This window comes from Jaculus jaculus, chromosome 2, assembly GCF_020740685.1.
Source record: "Jaculus jaculus isolate mJacJac1 chromosome 2, mJacJac1.mat.Y.cur, whole genome shotgun sequence".
Taxonomy (NCBI): Eukaryota; Metazoa; Chordata; class Mammalia; order Rodentia; family Dipodidae; genus Jaculus; species Jaculus jaculus.
In genome coordinates, this window is record NC_059103.1 from 201,404,162 (window position 1) to 201,421,471 (window position 17,310).

The window sequence follows — 17,310 nt, forward strand, 5'->3', positions numbered from 1 at the left end:
TCCAGACACTGCAAACAAACTCCATATGCATGTTCCCCCTTCTGTATCTGGCTTATGTGGATACTGGTGAATTGAACCTGGGTCCTTTGGCTTTGCAGGCAAGTGCCTTAACCACTAAGTCATATCTGCAGCCCGTGAGAAATATTTATTAGACAGTGACTTTGTGGTCTGGTGGGTACCTACTACCTACTGCTACAAATGCAGTCCCTGTCAGTCTGGATCTCATCGATACCAATGTTCTTTGTAGATTTTCAGAAAGTTCTGTGGCAGACAGGACATTAATATGGTGGATTTCATTCTTTCTTTCTTTTTTTTTTTTTTTTCAGAAATCTTCACAGTATATGATCCAAGAGAGGCCATAAAACAGGATAAAAATCTAGGACTGATCAGACTTTTACAGCAGAATGGTGACTCTATCTCCTGCATCTATCATTTATTGAATTTGACTTGCATTAAAATCAGTAATATAGAAACATATACATGCTTCTGTACATATATATTTATATGCAATTTTTACTGTAATTGGTGGAATGTAGAAAGCCAGACAAAATAGACTGTATGTTATTTAACCTCAGTCATATAAAATATTTTGATAAAAACTCATCTAATCTCTAGTAGCATACTGTAAGTGTATAAATGTTTAACTACAAGGGGTCTGTGGAAAGGGTACAGTGTCACTAGAAACAAGGAAACCTTGGAGGTGAAGGTCTAATAGTGACTGGAAATGATTTTACAGTTGTACATATATACAAACCAAGTCTAATGCTACACACACACACACACACACTCAAAGTTTCTAGAAAGTACATTATTAGTAATACATTTGAATTAGATTAATAATTATGCATGGGTGCTTTAAGCTTTTATCAGTTCTAGTTGGAATAAGCAGGTTACAGAGGAATAAGTAAAGTAGGTACCCTAAACTGGACTCTGAGCTTCAGGTTATAATTTCAGGGTACTCTGCATCAAACTTCATAGAATCTCTCCTATTTCTGATGCCAGATGCAGGAGTCTTGGGGATAGACGTATACTAGATGATCCATGACGTCAAAGTTTGCAACTTGCATATAAACTCCCTTTTCCCAATTCAATGATAAATATTTTTTATATTTTAGTTATTATATCAAGAAATTATATTATGTATTATTATTTATACTTTATATTTGTCATTACAATTTCATTAATGTATATCAAAAAATATATTTTTATATATGTTCTTTTTTATATTAAAAGGGCCTTGAGCAGCAGTAAGTTTATGAGGAAACAGTCAAATAGTAATTGTAAGAAAAATGTACATATTATATCATACATCAAAATCTAACACCAAAATTACAAAGTAATGTCTAATTAATTATTTAATTAATAGTAGAACTGGAGATCATTTCAATATACATAGCTGAAATAATATAGCAAATCATGACACATGAAGTTGATGGAGTTTTATGTAGCCATTAAAATGATAATTATGGAGACTATAAAGCAAAATTAAATCCTATCATAAAATATTGAGTGACAGAAGCAGAATGCACAATCACACCTCTGCCACACTTAGTATTTATACAGCAGATTTCTATGAAATATTAACACGGTTCCCAGCATTTTCCTGGGTCCTGGAGTTGCACAGATAACTGAAGGACCACCATTGCCCCAAGAAGTTCAGTCTCACTGGCTAAACTGATAGGATACGAATAAGCACAGCTATCTATAAGACTGTATTAACTCTATAGAAATGCAGAGCTGATGGAGAAGAAAGAGTGATAGTGCCCATATAGGGAAGTCAGTGGGGAAAGCTGTGGAGATGGTATGGCTCACAGGTGAAGGCACTGACCACTCACACCGTCTTCCTAAGACCCTGCTTCAAGCAAACTACAGAGTGAACTGTGAGAAAGCTTGGGGTATTGTCCAGCTTATAAAGTGCTTGCCTTACAAACATGAGAACCTCTGTGTCATCCACAGAATGCACAAAACAGGGCAAGTGAGGTTGGTAACATGTGATTTCATTCCTGGTGCTGGGGAACCAGCTGGTCCCTGAGGCTTTCTGATCAGCCAACCTAGCCTACTTGACAAGTTGGAAGCCAGTGAGAGATCATTTTTGCAATAGAAAGTGCCTTGAGCCTCGGGAATAACAACAGAGTCTGTTCCCTGGTCTACACACATGCACACGTAAGTCAGGAGGTAAGAGCACTGGTGAATTGTGAAGCACAGTCTTCACAGAGGGGCCCCGATGGACCTCGATGACCAGCTTTTCTGGGAGGCAGACTCTTGCCAAGCAGTGGATCTGGTGGTATCTTCATCTTGTCCTCATACTTGCCACAGCTATAAAAAAATACACTTTCTGGGCTGGAGCGATGGCTTAGCGGTTAAGTACTTGCCTGTGAAGCCTAAGGACCCGGGTTTGAGGCTCAATTCCCTAGGACCTATGTTAGCCAGATGCACAAGGGGGTTCATGTGTCTGGAGTTTGTTTGCTGTGGCTAGAAGCCCTGGCGCACCCATTCTCTCTCTGTCTGTCTCTGCCTCTTTCTCTCTCTGTCTGTCACTCTCAAATAAATAAAAAAAATATATATATATACACTTGCTATTTCTAGGCCACCCAGTCTATGACACTTGGTCACAATAGTCCCACACACTATGACAGCTGACACATGAAGAATGGCTTTTGCCATAGTGAATAGTTGAAAAAAATGAGACTATATGAGAACACCCAGTAATTACTGCCAGTCCCTGTTGTAGTGCACAGTGAAGTCTTAGCAGAGCACAGCCATGCCTTCTTTGCTACATAGACTCCTGGTTTACAGTTGTGATGATGTAAACACCAATATGCTTCAATACTTACCTTATATATCAGAAGTTGTTTTACACATCCATGCCTTAGAATGATAATGATAATTTCATCACTGTGGTTATTTCAAGGATTCTATTTTGTGTTTTTTTTTAAACTTTTTAAAAAAATATTTATCTATTTATTTATTTGAGAGTGACAGACACAGAGAGAAAGACAGATAGAGGGAGAGAGAGAGAATGGGCGCGCCAGGGCTTCCAGCCACTGCAAACGAACTCCAGATGCGTGCACACCCTTGTGCATCTGGCTAACGTGGGACTTGGGGAACCAGGGTCCTTAGGCTTCACAGGCAAGCGCTTAACCGCTAAGCCATCTCTCCAGCCCTTATTTATTGGGTTTTTTTTTTTAATTTTTATTAACATTTTCCATGATTATAAAATATATCCCATGGTAATTCCCTCCCTCCCCACCCCCACACTTTCCCGTTTGAAATTCCATTCTCCATCATATTACCTCCACATTACAATCATTGTAATTACATATATACAATATCAACCTATTAAGTAGCCTCCTCCCTTCCTTTCTCCACCCTTTATGTCTCCTTTTCAACTTACTGGCCTCTGCTACTAAGTATTTTCATTCTCACACAGAAGCCCAGTCATCTGTAGCTAGGATCCACATATGAGAGAGAACATGTGGCGCTTGGCTTTCTGGGCCTGGGTTACCTGACTTAGTATAATACTTTCCAGGTCCATCCATTTTTCTGCAAATTTCATAACTTCATTTTTCTTTACCGCTGAGTAGAACTCCATTGTATAAATGTACCACATCTTCATTATCCACTCATCTGTTGAGGGACATCTAGGCTGGTTCCATTTCCCAGCTATTATAAATTGAGCAGCAATAAACATGGTTGAGCATGTACTTCTAAGGAAATGAGATGAGTCCTTTGGATATATGCCTAGGAGCGCTATAGCTGGGTCATATGGTAGATCAATCTCTAGCTGCTTTAGGAACCTCCACACTGTTTTCCACAATGGCTGGACCAGATTGCATTCCCACCTGCAGTGCAGAAGGGTTCCTTTTTTTCCACATCCCCGCCAACATTTATGATCATTTGTTTTCATGATGGTGGCCAATCTGACAGGAGTGAGATGGAATCTCAATGTAGTTTTAATCTGCATTTCCCTGATGACTAGTGACGTAGAACATTTTTTAAGATGCTTATATGCCATTCGTATTTCTTCCTTTGAGAACTCTCTATTTAGCTCCATAGCCCATTTTTTGATTGGCTTGTTTGATTCCTTATTATTTAACTTTTTGAGTTCTTTGTATATCCTAGATATTAATCCTCTATCAGATATATAGCTGGCGAAGATTTTTTCCCATTCTGTAGGTTGCCTCTTTGCTTTTTTCACTGTGTCCTCTGCGGTGCAAAATCTTTGTAATTTCATTAGGTCCCAGTGGTTAATCTGTGGTTTTATTGCCTGAGCAATTGGGGTTGTATTCAGAAAGTCTTTGCCAAGACCAATATGTTGAAGGGTTTCCCCTACTTTTTCCTCTATCAGTTTCAAAGTTTCCGGTCTGATGTTAAGGTCTTTAATCCATTTGGACTTAATTCTTGTGCATGGCAAGAGAGAAGAATCTATTTTCATCCTTCTGCAGATATTTATCCAGTTTTCCCAACACCATTTGCTGAAGAGGCTGTCTCTTCTCCAATGAGTATTTTTGGCATTTTTATCGAATATCAGGTGGCTATAGCTACTTGGGCTTACATCTGGGTCCTCTATTCTGTTCCACTGATCTACATGTCTGTTTTTGTGCCAGTACCATGCTGTTTTTGTTACTATGGCTCTGTAGTATAGGGTAAAATCAGGTATGGTGATACCACCAGCCTCTTTTTTGTTGCTCAGTATTATTTTAGATATTCGAGGTTTTTTGTGATTCCAAATGAAGTTTTGGATTGTTTTTTCTATTTCCATGAAGAAAGCCTTTGGAATTTTGATAGGGATTGCATTAAATGTGTAGATTGCTTTAGGTAAGATTGCCATTTTCACGATATTGATTCTTCCAATCCAGGAACAAGGGATGTTTCTCCACTTTCTAGTGTCTTCTGCAATTTCTCGCTTGAGTGTTTTAAAGTTCTCATTGTATAGATTCTTTACTTCCTTGGTTAGGTTTATTCCAAGGTATTTTATTTTTTTTAATGCAATTGTGAACTTGAGTGATTCACTGATTTCATCCTCTGTGTGTTTGTTGTTAGCATATATGAAGGCTACTGATTTCTGTGTATTTATTTTGTATCCTGCTACATTGCTGTAGGTTTTGATCAGCTCTAACAGCTTGCTAGTAGACTCTTTAGGGTCCTTTATGTATAGAATCATGTCATCTGCAAATAATGATAACTTGATTTCTTTCTTTCCAATTTGTATCACTTTTATGTGTGTCTCTTGCCTTATTGCTATGGCCAAGACTTCCAAAACTATATTAAATAGAAGTGGGGACAGTGGACACCCTTGTCTTGTTCCTGATTTTAGTGGAAAAGCTTCCAGTTTTTCCCCATTTAGTAATATGTTGGCTGTAGGCTTGTCATAAATAGCCTTTATTATATTGAGATATGTTCCTTCTATTCCCAGTCTCTGTAGGACTTTTATCATGAAGGGATGTTGGATTTTGTCAAATGCTTTCTCTGCATCTAATGAGATGATCATGTGATTTTTGTCTTTCAACCCGTTTATGTAATGTATTACATTTATAGATTTGTGTATGTTGAACCATCCCTGCATCTCTGGGATAAAGCCTACTTGGTCAGGGTGAATGATCTTTTTGATATACTCTGGTATTCTGTTTGCCAATATTTTGTTGAGAATTTTTGCATCTATGTTCATGAGGGAGATTGGTCTGTAATTTTCTTTTTTTGTTCTATCTTTGCCTGGTTTTGGTATCAGGGTGATGCTGGCCTCATAGAAGGAGTTTGGTAGAATTCCTTCTTTATCTATTTCCTGGAAAAGCTTAAGAAGCAATGGTGTTAGCTCTTCCTTAAAAGTCTGGTAAAATTCAGCAGTGAATCCATCCGGGCCTGGGCTTTTTTTAGTTGGGAGATTATTGATAACTGCTCGGATCTCCATGTTTGTTATAAGTCTATTTAAGTGATTAATCTCATTTTGATTTAATTTAGGTAGGTCATATAGATCAAGGAAATCATCCATTTCTTTCAGATTTTCATACTTTGTGGAGTATATGCTTTTATAGTATGTCCCTATGATTTTTTGAATTTCTCTGGAATTTGTTGTGATGTTACCTTGTTCATCTCTGATTTTATTAATTTGTGTCTCTTCTCTCTTTCTTTTGGTCAGATTTGCTAAGGGTTTATCAATCTTGTTTATCCTTTCAAAGAACCAACTCTTTGTTTCATTAATTCTTTGGATTGTTCTTTTTGTTTCTATCTCATTAATTTCTGCCCTAATCTTTATTATTTCTTCCCGTCTACTAATTTTTGGTTTGCCTTGTTCTTCTTTTTCCAAGGCTTTAAGGCGAAGCATTAGGTCGTTTACTTGCGACCTTTCTAATTTCTTAATATAGGCACTTAAGGCTATAAATTTACCTCTTAGAACTGCCTTCATTGTGTCCCAGAGATTTTGGCATGTTGTGTTCTCATTATCATTTGACTCTATAAATTTTTTGATTTCCTTTTTGATTTCTTCATTGACCCACTCATCATTTAGTAGTGTATTGTTTAGTTTCCATGATTTTGTGTATGCTCTATAGCCTTTCTTGCTACTGATTTGTAGTTTAATTCCATTGTGGTCAGATAGAATGCAAGGAATGATTTCAATTTTCCTGAATTTGTTAAGATTTGCTTTGTGTCCTAATATATGGTCTATTTTAGAGAATGTTCCATGTGCTGCTGAAAAGAATGTATATTCTGCAGCCTTTGGATGAAATGTCCTGTATATATCTGTTAGGTCCATTCCTTCTATGACCTCATTTAGTCCAGATGCCTCTCTGTTTATTCTTTCCCTGGATGACCTGTCAATTGATGAGAGTGGGGTGTTAAAGTCACCCACCACCACTGTGTTTGGTGTTATCTGTGACCTTAGTTCTAATAGTGTTTGTTTGACGAATTTGGGAGCCCCCATATTAGGTGCATATATGTTTAGGATTGTAATGTCCTCCTGTTGGAGTGTGCCCTTAATCAATATAAAGTGACCTGCCTTATCTTTCTTGATGAACGTCAGACTAAAGTCTACCCTGTCTGATATTAGGATAGCAACCCCTGCTTGTTTTCTAGGCCCATTTGCTTGAAACACCGTCTTCCAACCTTTCACCCTAAGATAATGTCTATCCTTTGTAGAAAGGTGAGTTTCTTGGAGACAACAAATTGTAGGATCCTGCTTTTTAACCCAGTCTGCAAATCTGTGTCTTTTCATTTGGGCATTGAGACCGTTGATATTAAGAGATATTATTGAAAGGTATGTATATATGTTTGCCATTTGTGTGTGTGTGTGTGTGTGTGTTACTGCTTCTACCTGTGCTCTCTTCTGTTAACTGGTATTTGAGTATAGCTTGTTTTTTCTAGGTTCCTTATATGTGTGCTTTTCCTTTTGTTCAGCATGGAGGATTCTATCAAGTATTTTCTGTAGAGCTGGTTTTGTCTTCAAATACTCCTTTAACCTGCTTTTGTCATGGAATGTCTTTATTTCTCCATATATTTGAATGGATAACTTTGCAGGATAAAGTAACCTTGGTTGACAGTTGTTATCTTTCAGAACTTGGAATATATCACTCCAAGCCCTTCTGGCTTTAAAAGTTTGTGTTGAATAATCTGCTGTAATCCTGATGGGCTTGCTTTTGTAGGTAACTTGATTTTTCTCTCTAACTGCTTTCAATATTTTTTCTTTGGTTTGTGTGTTTGGAAGTTTGATTATAATATGGCAAGGAGAGATTCTTTCTGGGTTTTGTCTGGCTGGGGTTCTAAAGGCTTCCTGTATCTGTATTGGCACCTCTTTCCCAATTTGGGGGAAATTTTCCTCTGTGATTTTGTTGAAGATGCCTACTATGCCTCTGGAGTGGAGTTCTTCTCCTTCTACTATCCCCTGAATTCTTATATTGGATCGTTACATAGTGTCCCGAATATCTTGAAATTCCCACTCATACTTTTCTATAAGTTTGTCTTTCTCTTTGTTGGACTGCATTAGGTCTGCCACCTGGTCTTCTAGCTTAGATATTCTGTCCTCTCCCTCATCCATCCTACTGGTGAGATTTTCTACAGAGTTTTTTATTTCATTAACTGTGTTCTTCATTGCTAGTAATTCTGACTGGTTTTTCTTTATTATTTCTATTTCCCTATTTATGTCTTGTATTGCCTTCTTTATTTCATTAAATTGGTGTCCTGCCTCTTCTTTGATTCCTTTGATTTCCTCTTTGATTTCTTCTTTGATTGTTTTCTTGTGTTCTTTGACCTCTTTGAACATTTTTATAATTATTCTTTTGAACTCTTTCTCAGGCATTTCCTCTAACTCTTTCTCACTGGAGGACATTTCTGATGCATTAATACTTTTAGGTGGATTTATATCATCTTGCTTTTTAGTGTTTCTTGTGTTATAATGTATATATTTTTGCATCTTGGATTAAGTTAATGCTTGGATTTTCTAGCTAGCTGTGTATTCTTAGCTGTATCAATTGATTTGATGTAATATATTTTCAGGGTAGGACCTTAAGTTATTAGGTGTGACTCTTAAGACTCTCAGAGTATCTACAAAGATGTTCTTAGGGGTTGAGTTTCCCTGCTTTAGGAGTATTCAAGCAGGCTGAGTGGAATAAAATACAGGTAGATTCTAAAATTTAACTAAACACTGTACACATTCAATCAAAAACAGCCCCGAGTATGTATGCAAGAGTATTTATTATAATGACCAGATCCTCTATCAACAAGGAGGTTTAGATTTTTGGTCTGTTGAGGGATCCAAGTCAGCTTGTGACCAAGTGAGACCCTTCCCTGGTGCAATCCCAGTTACCTTGGGTGATTTTGGTCTCAGTCAAGTTGCTGCCTGGGTCATCGGGCTGCTGTTCTGATTTCTGGAGCTGGGCACTTGCTTTTCCTACGGGGCAAACCGAGTTGCTGCTGTTGCCTCTGCTGCTGCCGTAGCTGCCACCACCGCTGCTGAAGCTGCCGCTGCTGTGTCCACTGCCGCTGCTCCCCCCGAAGCCGCTGCTGCGGGATCTGCCGCCGCTGCCTCTCCTGGGTCCGCTGCTGCTGGGGCCGCTGGTACCGGTGCTGGAGCCGCTGAAGTTGCTGCCGAACTCTGCTCCTGCTTGGGTCCCGCTGTCAGCCCAAGTTGGCGTGGCCGGGTCCCGGGCCGCTGCTGTGTTCGCTGGAGCTGGGTTCAGGCGTTGGGGGAGGGGAGGGAGCCGCGGCTGCTCTGGTTGTCTCACTGCTCCAAGTGTTCTTCTACCTCGCGGTCTTCTCCTCCGCTGCTCACTGCCGCTCTCCCCTCACGTTTCACGAGTTGCGGAGAGCGCAGTGTGAGGGGAAAATCCCGCACCTGGCTTTTCCTGCGGCTCGAGCCGAGAGTCTGGCGGCTTTCTGCTGCGCTGCGGCAGTTGGCCAAGCTGCCGGAGCCGTTTTTCCGCCTGTGCAGGCTCTGGATGCTCTATAACTCTTCTACTTCTCCGCTGCCGCCTCAATTTCCTATACACCTCACTTTTTAGTAAAAGTGTGTATTTTGCTGAGTTTTTTTGGTGTTTTCCCCCACTAGGCTGCTTTGGCGTGGTACCTACGCCGCCATCTTAACCGGAAGTCCTTATTTTGTTTTTTTAAGGCAGGGTCTCACTCTAGGTCAGGCCAACCTGGAGTTCACTCAGGGTGGCCTTGAAATCATTGTGATCCTCCTACCTCTGCCTCCCAAGTGCTGGGATTAAAGGAGTGCACCACCACACCTGGCTCACATGGTGTTTATTTTTCTTTCTTTATTCATAGTTTCTTTTGCAGTATAAAACATTAAACTGACGTGTTTGCTTTAATAGCACATAATGCCTTTGAATATAATTAAAAGAGGACTTAATTTTGTGGCATCAATGTCTCACATATCATTTGTTGATTTTCATATTGGTTCTACTTTTCTCTTTTATCTAACTCATTTGAGTCAACATAATTAATTTTAAAATATCACTATTTTAAGAGTAAAACATCTGACATTAATAGGTTAATGGCAGTGCTTAGAAAATTCTATCCAAAATTAGCTCACTTAGAAATCAAGATTTATATTAGTTATTTATGTTTTGATAATATAAAAACAATTCTGTCATTGCAGCAAAAGCAAACTTTGTACTGAATTAAGAACTAAATACAGCAATATTTTACTAGGAAAATTGTTCCCTTTGTAGTGGAAATCATGAAGAAGTAGGGTAGCGTACAATAAATCTACCAATGGAATTAAAGGTGGTGTATGACTATAATCCCAAAACTTGGGAGCCATTGTCAGGGGGCTCTACGGGTCAAGGTGAGCCTAACCTATATAGTAAGCTGAAGGCCATCTAAGGTAACTGAAGATCCTATCTCAAAATGCATATATATATGGTATGTAATTAAAGTGAGCATGCTACAGAATATGCTCTGTGTGTGTGTGTGTGTGTGTGTGTGTGTGTGTGTCTGTGTGTGTGTGCGTAAGCATGGATGCTTATGTGCAGCTTACAGGTTGACCTATTTCTCATGTCAGCCCTCATCTTCCATCTTGTGGCAGGTTCTCTTGTTTGCTCCTGTGTTCACCAGTCTGACTAACATGGGAGGTTCTGGGGGATTCCCCTGTCAGCATCTTCTATCCACCAGAGAAGCAGTCAGATTGCAGGCAAGTGCTACTGGGGACTAGACCTCGCTTGTGACACTTGCTCAGCAAGCTCTGTGTCTGTGGAACCACATTATGCTTTGCCCCTTTCAAGAAAACTCATAATTTCTTTCTTTTAATATTTTTTTTTTCTTTTTCAACCTTGTTATGTGTAATGTTTTTTTGAAAGGTTTGTTGTTTGGGATTATCTTGAACACATCGTGGGGATTTGATTTTTTTTTTTTTTTCAAGTTAGGGCCTTGCTCTAGCCCAGGCTGAACTTGAATTCACTATCTAGTCCCAGGGTGGCCTTGAACTCATGGCAATCCTCCTACCTGTGCCTCCCGAGTGCTAGGATTAAAGGCATGTGCCAGCACACCTTGCTTGATGTTATTTTTTTTTTAATGTATGACAATGTTTTCAGAAACACCACCTGGATCTGCAAGTTTTGTGTGGAAAATCTAGCATCTTCAATAGACGTGAAACCATTTCATGTTGTTACTGAAGTTTAGTAGCCTCTGTTTCCCATAACAGTTTCATTTTACTTAAATCACCAAATTTGGCATAATATTTTCACTAGAGTTATTTTCCTTTATTTAATTTTAATAGTACAGAACAAACTAGATTGCATTATAGTTCATTTCAAACAGTTTTTGTTTTATGCTATTTTCCCCTTTCTCCCCATCCCCCTCCCCTCCATATCCTTCTTTCCACTGTCCTGCTGTGTGTTTCCTCTGTCCACAGCCTGACATTCTCCTCATCCCTTGCTCATGTCATGATGTTCTATCAGAATGCATAGCCTGTGGAAACCCCCCCATCCCTTTTTAGATACACACATGCAAACATTAAAAGTTATAAACCACATATAAGAGAAAACATGAAATTTTTGTCTTCTGAGGCTCAGTGTATAAGTCCATTTTTCTTTTCAGGTTCATCCATTTTCCTGCAGATTTCATTGTTCCCATTTAAAAAAAAATGTATATTTTATTTGTGTACTTGAGAGAGACAGAGAGAAAGATAGGGACAGAGAGAATGAGCATGCCAGGGCCTCCAGCCACTTCAAACAACTCCAGATGCATGTAGCATACTGTGCACCTGGCCCACATGGATGCTGAGGAATCAAACCTGGGTTCTCAGTCTTCACAGGCAAGCACTTTAACCACCAAGCCATCACTCTAGCCTCCCCATTTTTTAAACCACTGAGTACAACTCCATTGTGTATGTTAACTGATTCTAATCATCCAATCATCAGTTGATGTGAATGTAGGGTAATTCCATTTCCTAGCTATTGAGAATAGAGTAGCAATAAACATGGGTGTGCAAATATTTCTGTGGTTGGATATAGAGTCCTTTTGGTAGATTTCTGGGAGTGGTATGGCTGGGTATATGATGATCTACTTTTAAGCTTCTTAAGAAATCTCTACTCTGATTTTCGTAGTGACAGCACCAATGCACTTCCATGAATGATAAATATTATTCCTCTTCCCATACCACCTTGCCAAAGTTTGCTTTCATTAATTTTCTTGGTGATAGCCATTATGACTAGTGTGAGAAGTAATCTCAAAGTGGCATTAATTTTCATTTCCTTAATGGCCAAACATGTTCAACATTTTGTTAAATATTTGCTGGCCTTTTGTGTTTCTTCAGTTGTGAAGTGACAGTTCATTTTGTTAGCCCAAATATATATATATATATATATATATATATATATATATATATATATATATATGTACACATACATACATATATATATATATCATACTTATATTTATATACACACATATGTATATATGTATGCATATATATGCATATATGTATATGTGTGTATATATATATAATATTATATAACATTATATATTATCATATAACTACATATATTACTAATATATTAACTGAGAGTCTTATTTGGTGTTTAATTTTTTGCAATGTCTTATGATCTGAAGAAGAGATGGAAAGGTTTTTTCCCATGCTCAGGCTCTCTGTGTGATTGCTTACATTGGAGAAACTTTCTAATTTTACTTAGTCCTATTTGTTGATGCTTGGGATTATCTCCTGTGATACTTGAGACTGGTTCAGAACACTTTTACCTATACCTATAACTTCCAGTGCATTGTCTGTTACTCTGTAGTACTTTCCATGTTTCTGCTCTCAAATTAAATAATTTAATGCATCCCTAGCATTCTTAATTGCCTTCTTCATGTTTAAATCCTAAAGTGTCATTTCCTCTTTCATTGAGACATTTTTAAAGATGTTTTCTCTTTCACTTTCTCCTTTTCTCTTAATTAGTCTGCCTAGAAAGACATCAATTTTATTAGAGATTTCTAAAAATCAACTGATACTGTTGTCTTTCTTCCTTGGTTTTCTTTTTTTTAATTTTATGGCATTTTGGGCTAACTTTTAATTAATTATATTTGTATTATGTTTCAGAACACATTTTACTTTGCTAAACATTTCATAAAATTATGAAAACAATTTTATTTTGCCATTGATAGTCAAGGTTCTATAAACCTTTCAGTCTGAACAAGGCATCCCATGCCCTTTCTCGAGTCTCTACTTGCTCTGTAGGTAAACTAACAGGAAGCAAGAGGACAACTTAGTCATTTCTCTGTCTTCTTCATGAGGTTTTATGCCATGGACTTTGAATCTGTGCATGGCACAGCCCTTGTCTATCCTCCATTCCGTGTTTCTAGTTTTGGTTTCCAAGTACAGTGAAGATGATCACTACGGAATTCATCTGGCTCCTGCCCATGATTTTATTTATTTATTTGAGAGCAACAGACATAGAGAGAAAGACAGATAGAGGGAGAGAGAGAGAATGGGCATGCCAGGGCCTCCAGCCTCTGCAAACGAACTCCAGACGCGTGCGCCCCCTTGTGCATCTGGCTAACGTGGGACCTGGGGAACCGAGCCTCAAACCGGGGTCCTTAGGCTTCACAGGCAAGCGCTTAACCGCTAAGCCATCTCTCCAGCCCCTGCCCATGATTTTTACTTCCCTTGTTAGGATGGTTTCTTGGTATAAGAGATCACATTTGCGACCTGGGAAACATAGTTGCAATGGTACAAGAAATCCAGACCTATGGACCCACCTGTAGGTTTATCTTACTGTCAGTCCCAAGTATCTTCAACTGAGAACTCGCATATGAAAATTCACTTCATCATGGAAGAAAGCAGCCAAACCAATGTAGTTGCATAAGATTCAAAAACAACCTTATGTGCATGGTGCAGTGAATCCCACTGAACAGTTGGGAGAGGAAAGTTGTGGAGTCAGTCCCTAAACCAGATGATAATTTAATATAACCTTATAGAATTAAAACAAATAAATGGAATTCTCTCTCCAGAAGGATTAATATTTTGTATGAAATTATTTACCCCATTTACTAGTTGCCAAACACTTAAAGTAAATCATAAGTTCCATATACTTATAATCTCTTAACAATTCATTTAATATCTCTTGGGCTGGGTATGGAAAAAAAGGATAGAGCTTTTGGGTGAAACCTCCGTATGAATTCATTTGAATTTAAATTATTTCTTCACATGGGATGGCATGATGGTAAAAATGCTAAATGGAATTACAGCATTAAAAAAAAGAAAGAAAGAAAGAAAGAAAGAAAGAAAGAAAGAAAGAAAGAAAGAAAGAAAAGCCTACCAGCATGAAGCTGAGAAACTCTTTAAAATGTGCAATGCAAGTAAGACTTGTAGATACTAATAGGTGACCAATAACTATCTTTCCATTGCCTTACCTCCTTCCTATATAAAAATATAAAGAAAGGGCTGGAGAGATTGCTTATGCCTGTGAAGCCTAAGGACTTAGGTTTGGTTCTCTAGGTCCCATGTAAGCCAGATGAATGGTGGCACATGCGTACGTTTGCAGTGGCTACAGGCCCTGGTGTGCCCATTCTCACTCTCTCTATGTCTCTCTCTCTCTCTCTCTCTCTCTCTCTCTCTCTCTCTCTCTCTCTCTGTCTGTCTCTAACAAATAAATAAAAAATAAATCTTAAAAAAAATGAAAACCATCATAGAATATGCAGGATATAGGTCACAAGTTAATGTCACTTGCTTGTAAGTCTGTCAGCCTGATTTTGATTCCCCAGAACCCAGCCAGATAAAAAGTGATAAATGCATCTGTAATACCAAATCACCTATGGGCAATCAGTGACAGAGCCAGAAGAGTACAGATCATTAGCTAGGTTTTCACACATGCAATGGCCAAAGAACAAGGGAGACCCTGTCTCAAACAAGGTTGAAAAAAGGGGACAAATACTCTGAGGTGGTCCTCAGACCTCTGTATAGAAGAGGAGGCACACACACACCTCCCTCACACATCAGAAAATTAAAAAAAAAAAAAGTGCATAATTACACTCTGTTGCAGTCAGGTTCACATTGCTGGTAGAAATCACCCAACCAAGAGCTGCTTCTGGAAAAAGAGATTTATTTTGGCTTACAGGCTTGAAGGGAAGCTCCATGATGGCAGGGGAAAACAATGGCATGAGCAGAGGGTGGACATCAACACCTGGCCAACATAAGGTGGAAAATAGCAACAGGAGAGTATGCCAAACACTGGCATGGGGAAACTGGCTATAATACCCATAAGCCTGTCCCCAACAATACAGTCCCTCCAGGAGGCTTTAATTCCCAAATATCCATCAGCTGGGAACCTAGCATTCAGAACACCTAAGTTTATGGGGAATACCAGATTCAAACCAATACACACTCATATATACATGTAATAAATTTTCTATTGCAAGACATATGCATAATGAGAGAATGTTACTATATGCAGTTTATAACATTTGGGTTATTATTGAATTTGAGTTATTATTGAAATGGGTTCAGTTTTTAGTTTTGGTCATGTTATTAAAAATTGGGTGAATTATTTATCAAAATCTGTCAGTTTCATCCCATCTAACTCCTCTACCCTCCTGGCAGCTGGCTCATCTAACATTTTACGTGAAACACGCACATCCGCCCCAGGGTGTCTGAAGTCACCCTCGCGCTACATGAAAGAACAGTTCTGACACACGGGTATCTGAGCCTTGAAAGAAGCTGCAGGTACTAAGCAGAAAGGCAGCACCAAGTGCTCAGTCAAGAAAATGCACAATTGATGACTTACCACTTAATAGGAAGAGTTAAAGGAAGAATATTTCTACTGTTGGTTCACCTATGGGCAATCAGTGATAGAGCCAGAAGAGTACAGATCATAGGCCAGCTAGGTTTTCACACATGCAATGGCCAAAGAATTTATTGCCCATAGGCTTGAGTTTAGTGCTGTGAGATTTCTTATCAACTCTGGCTTATTCTATCTTTGCACAGATTGAAAGGGTAAAAGGTTTCTACTAGGATGTTCCAGAAATCTATTCATCTCTCATATGAGATAATCTACAAGGTAATATAGCATCTTGAATACAACTACAGATAGTGACAGATAGCTAACTGGACTTAATCCACAGTAATCTTGACAGTAGAAATATTCGTGTTTAGATAGAATGGAAGTCTTCTTCTTGATTTAATACTTTGCTTCACTATACTTTTTCAAGTGCTTTCAAATTCTAGGAAAAAAAAAATGTTCAGCAGCTTTAAAGATACATTCGTGCTAAGAAATGATATTATTTTAAAATCTTAACTGAAGAACAACAAAAGAAATCTATACTGATTTTCCACAGATTCAAATAGAAAATGACTCAATTTTCAATTTAAATCTATCCACTACCCAGCAAACCAAACAAAATGAATAATCAGAGAAGACTAAGCATATAAAAGCAGACTCAAAGTAAAATCTATTAGCAGACCCCACACAGTTGTTTCTGCAAATGTTCCCTTATATCAGAAACACCTTCTTTTATAAGTGTCTAAAATGGGGCTAGAGCCTTGGTAAGTAGCGTGGGGTGTAACTAAATACCAACACATTTTGTTGTAAAGAAGAGTTTTATAAAATATATGACTTGATATGTATAGAGAAACTTATTAAGGGAGACTTACCTCTTATTTCTTAAGTTCTTATGTTAATACAAAATGCTGTCATATCACCAGATATTGTAGTTTTTATTTCTAGAAATTTCATTTTATTCTTTAGTTTCCATTTTTTTGTAAAAAAATCATAACCATTCATTTTCTATGAGCCAATTTCTCATTCCTGAACATAGTTATATTCTGTTATAAAATCAGCAGGGTCTGGAGAGATGGGTTGGCCACTCATGGTGATTGCTTACAAAGTCTACAGGCCCAGGTTAAATTCCCCAGCAGCCACATAATTCCAATTGGGCTTTCCTTTGAAGTAGCAAGCAACACTGTCATTACCCATACAAATATGTATTCGTACACACACACACACACACACACACACACACACACACACGTAAATAAAATTAAAATTGTCTTCAAATTACACTCTGTGTCATTTCAGAATTAATCTTTGTTTTATAGTTTCTGTCTCATGCATTGGCCATGTTTTCTCTTTTTTTCAGATTTTTAATAATTCTATTATTCTGAAAGATATTTTGGGGCTGGAGAGATGGCTTAGTGGCTAAAGCACTTGGATATGAAGTCTAAAGACACATGCTTAATTCCCAGAACCCAGATAAATTAGATGTACATAGTGATGCATATTTCTGGAATTCACTTGCAGTGGCTAGAGGCCCTGGTATTCTCTCTTTCTCTCTCTCTTTCTCTCATAAATAAATAAATAAATAAATAAATAAATAAATAAATAA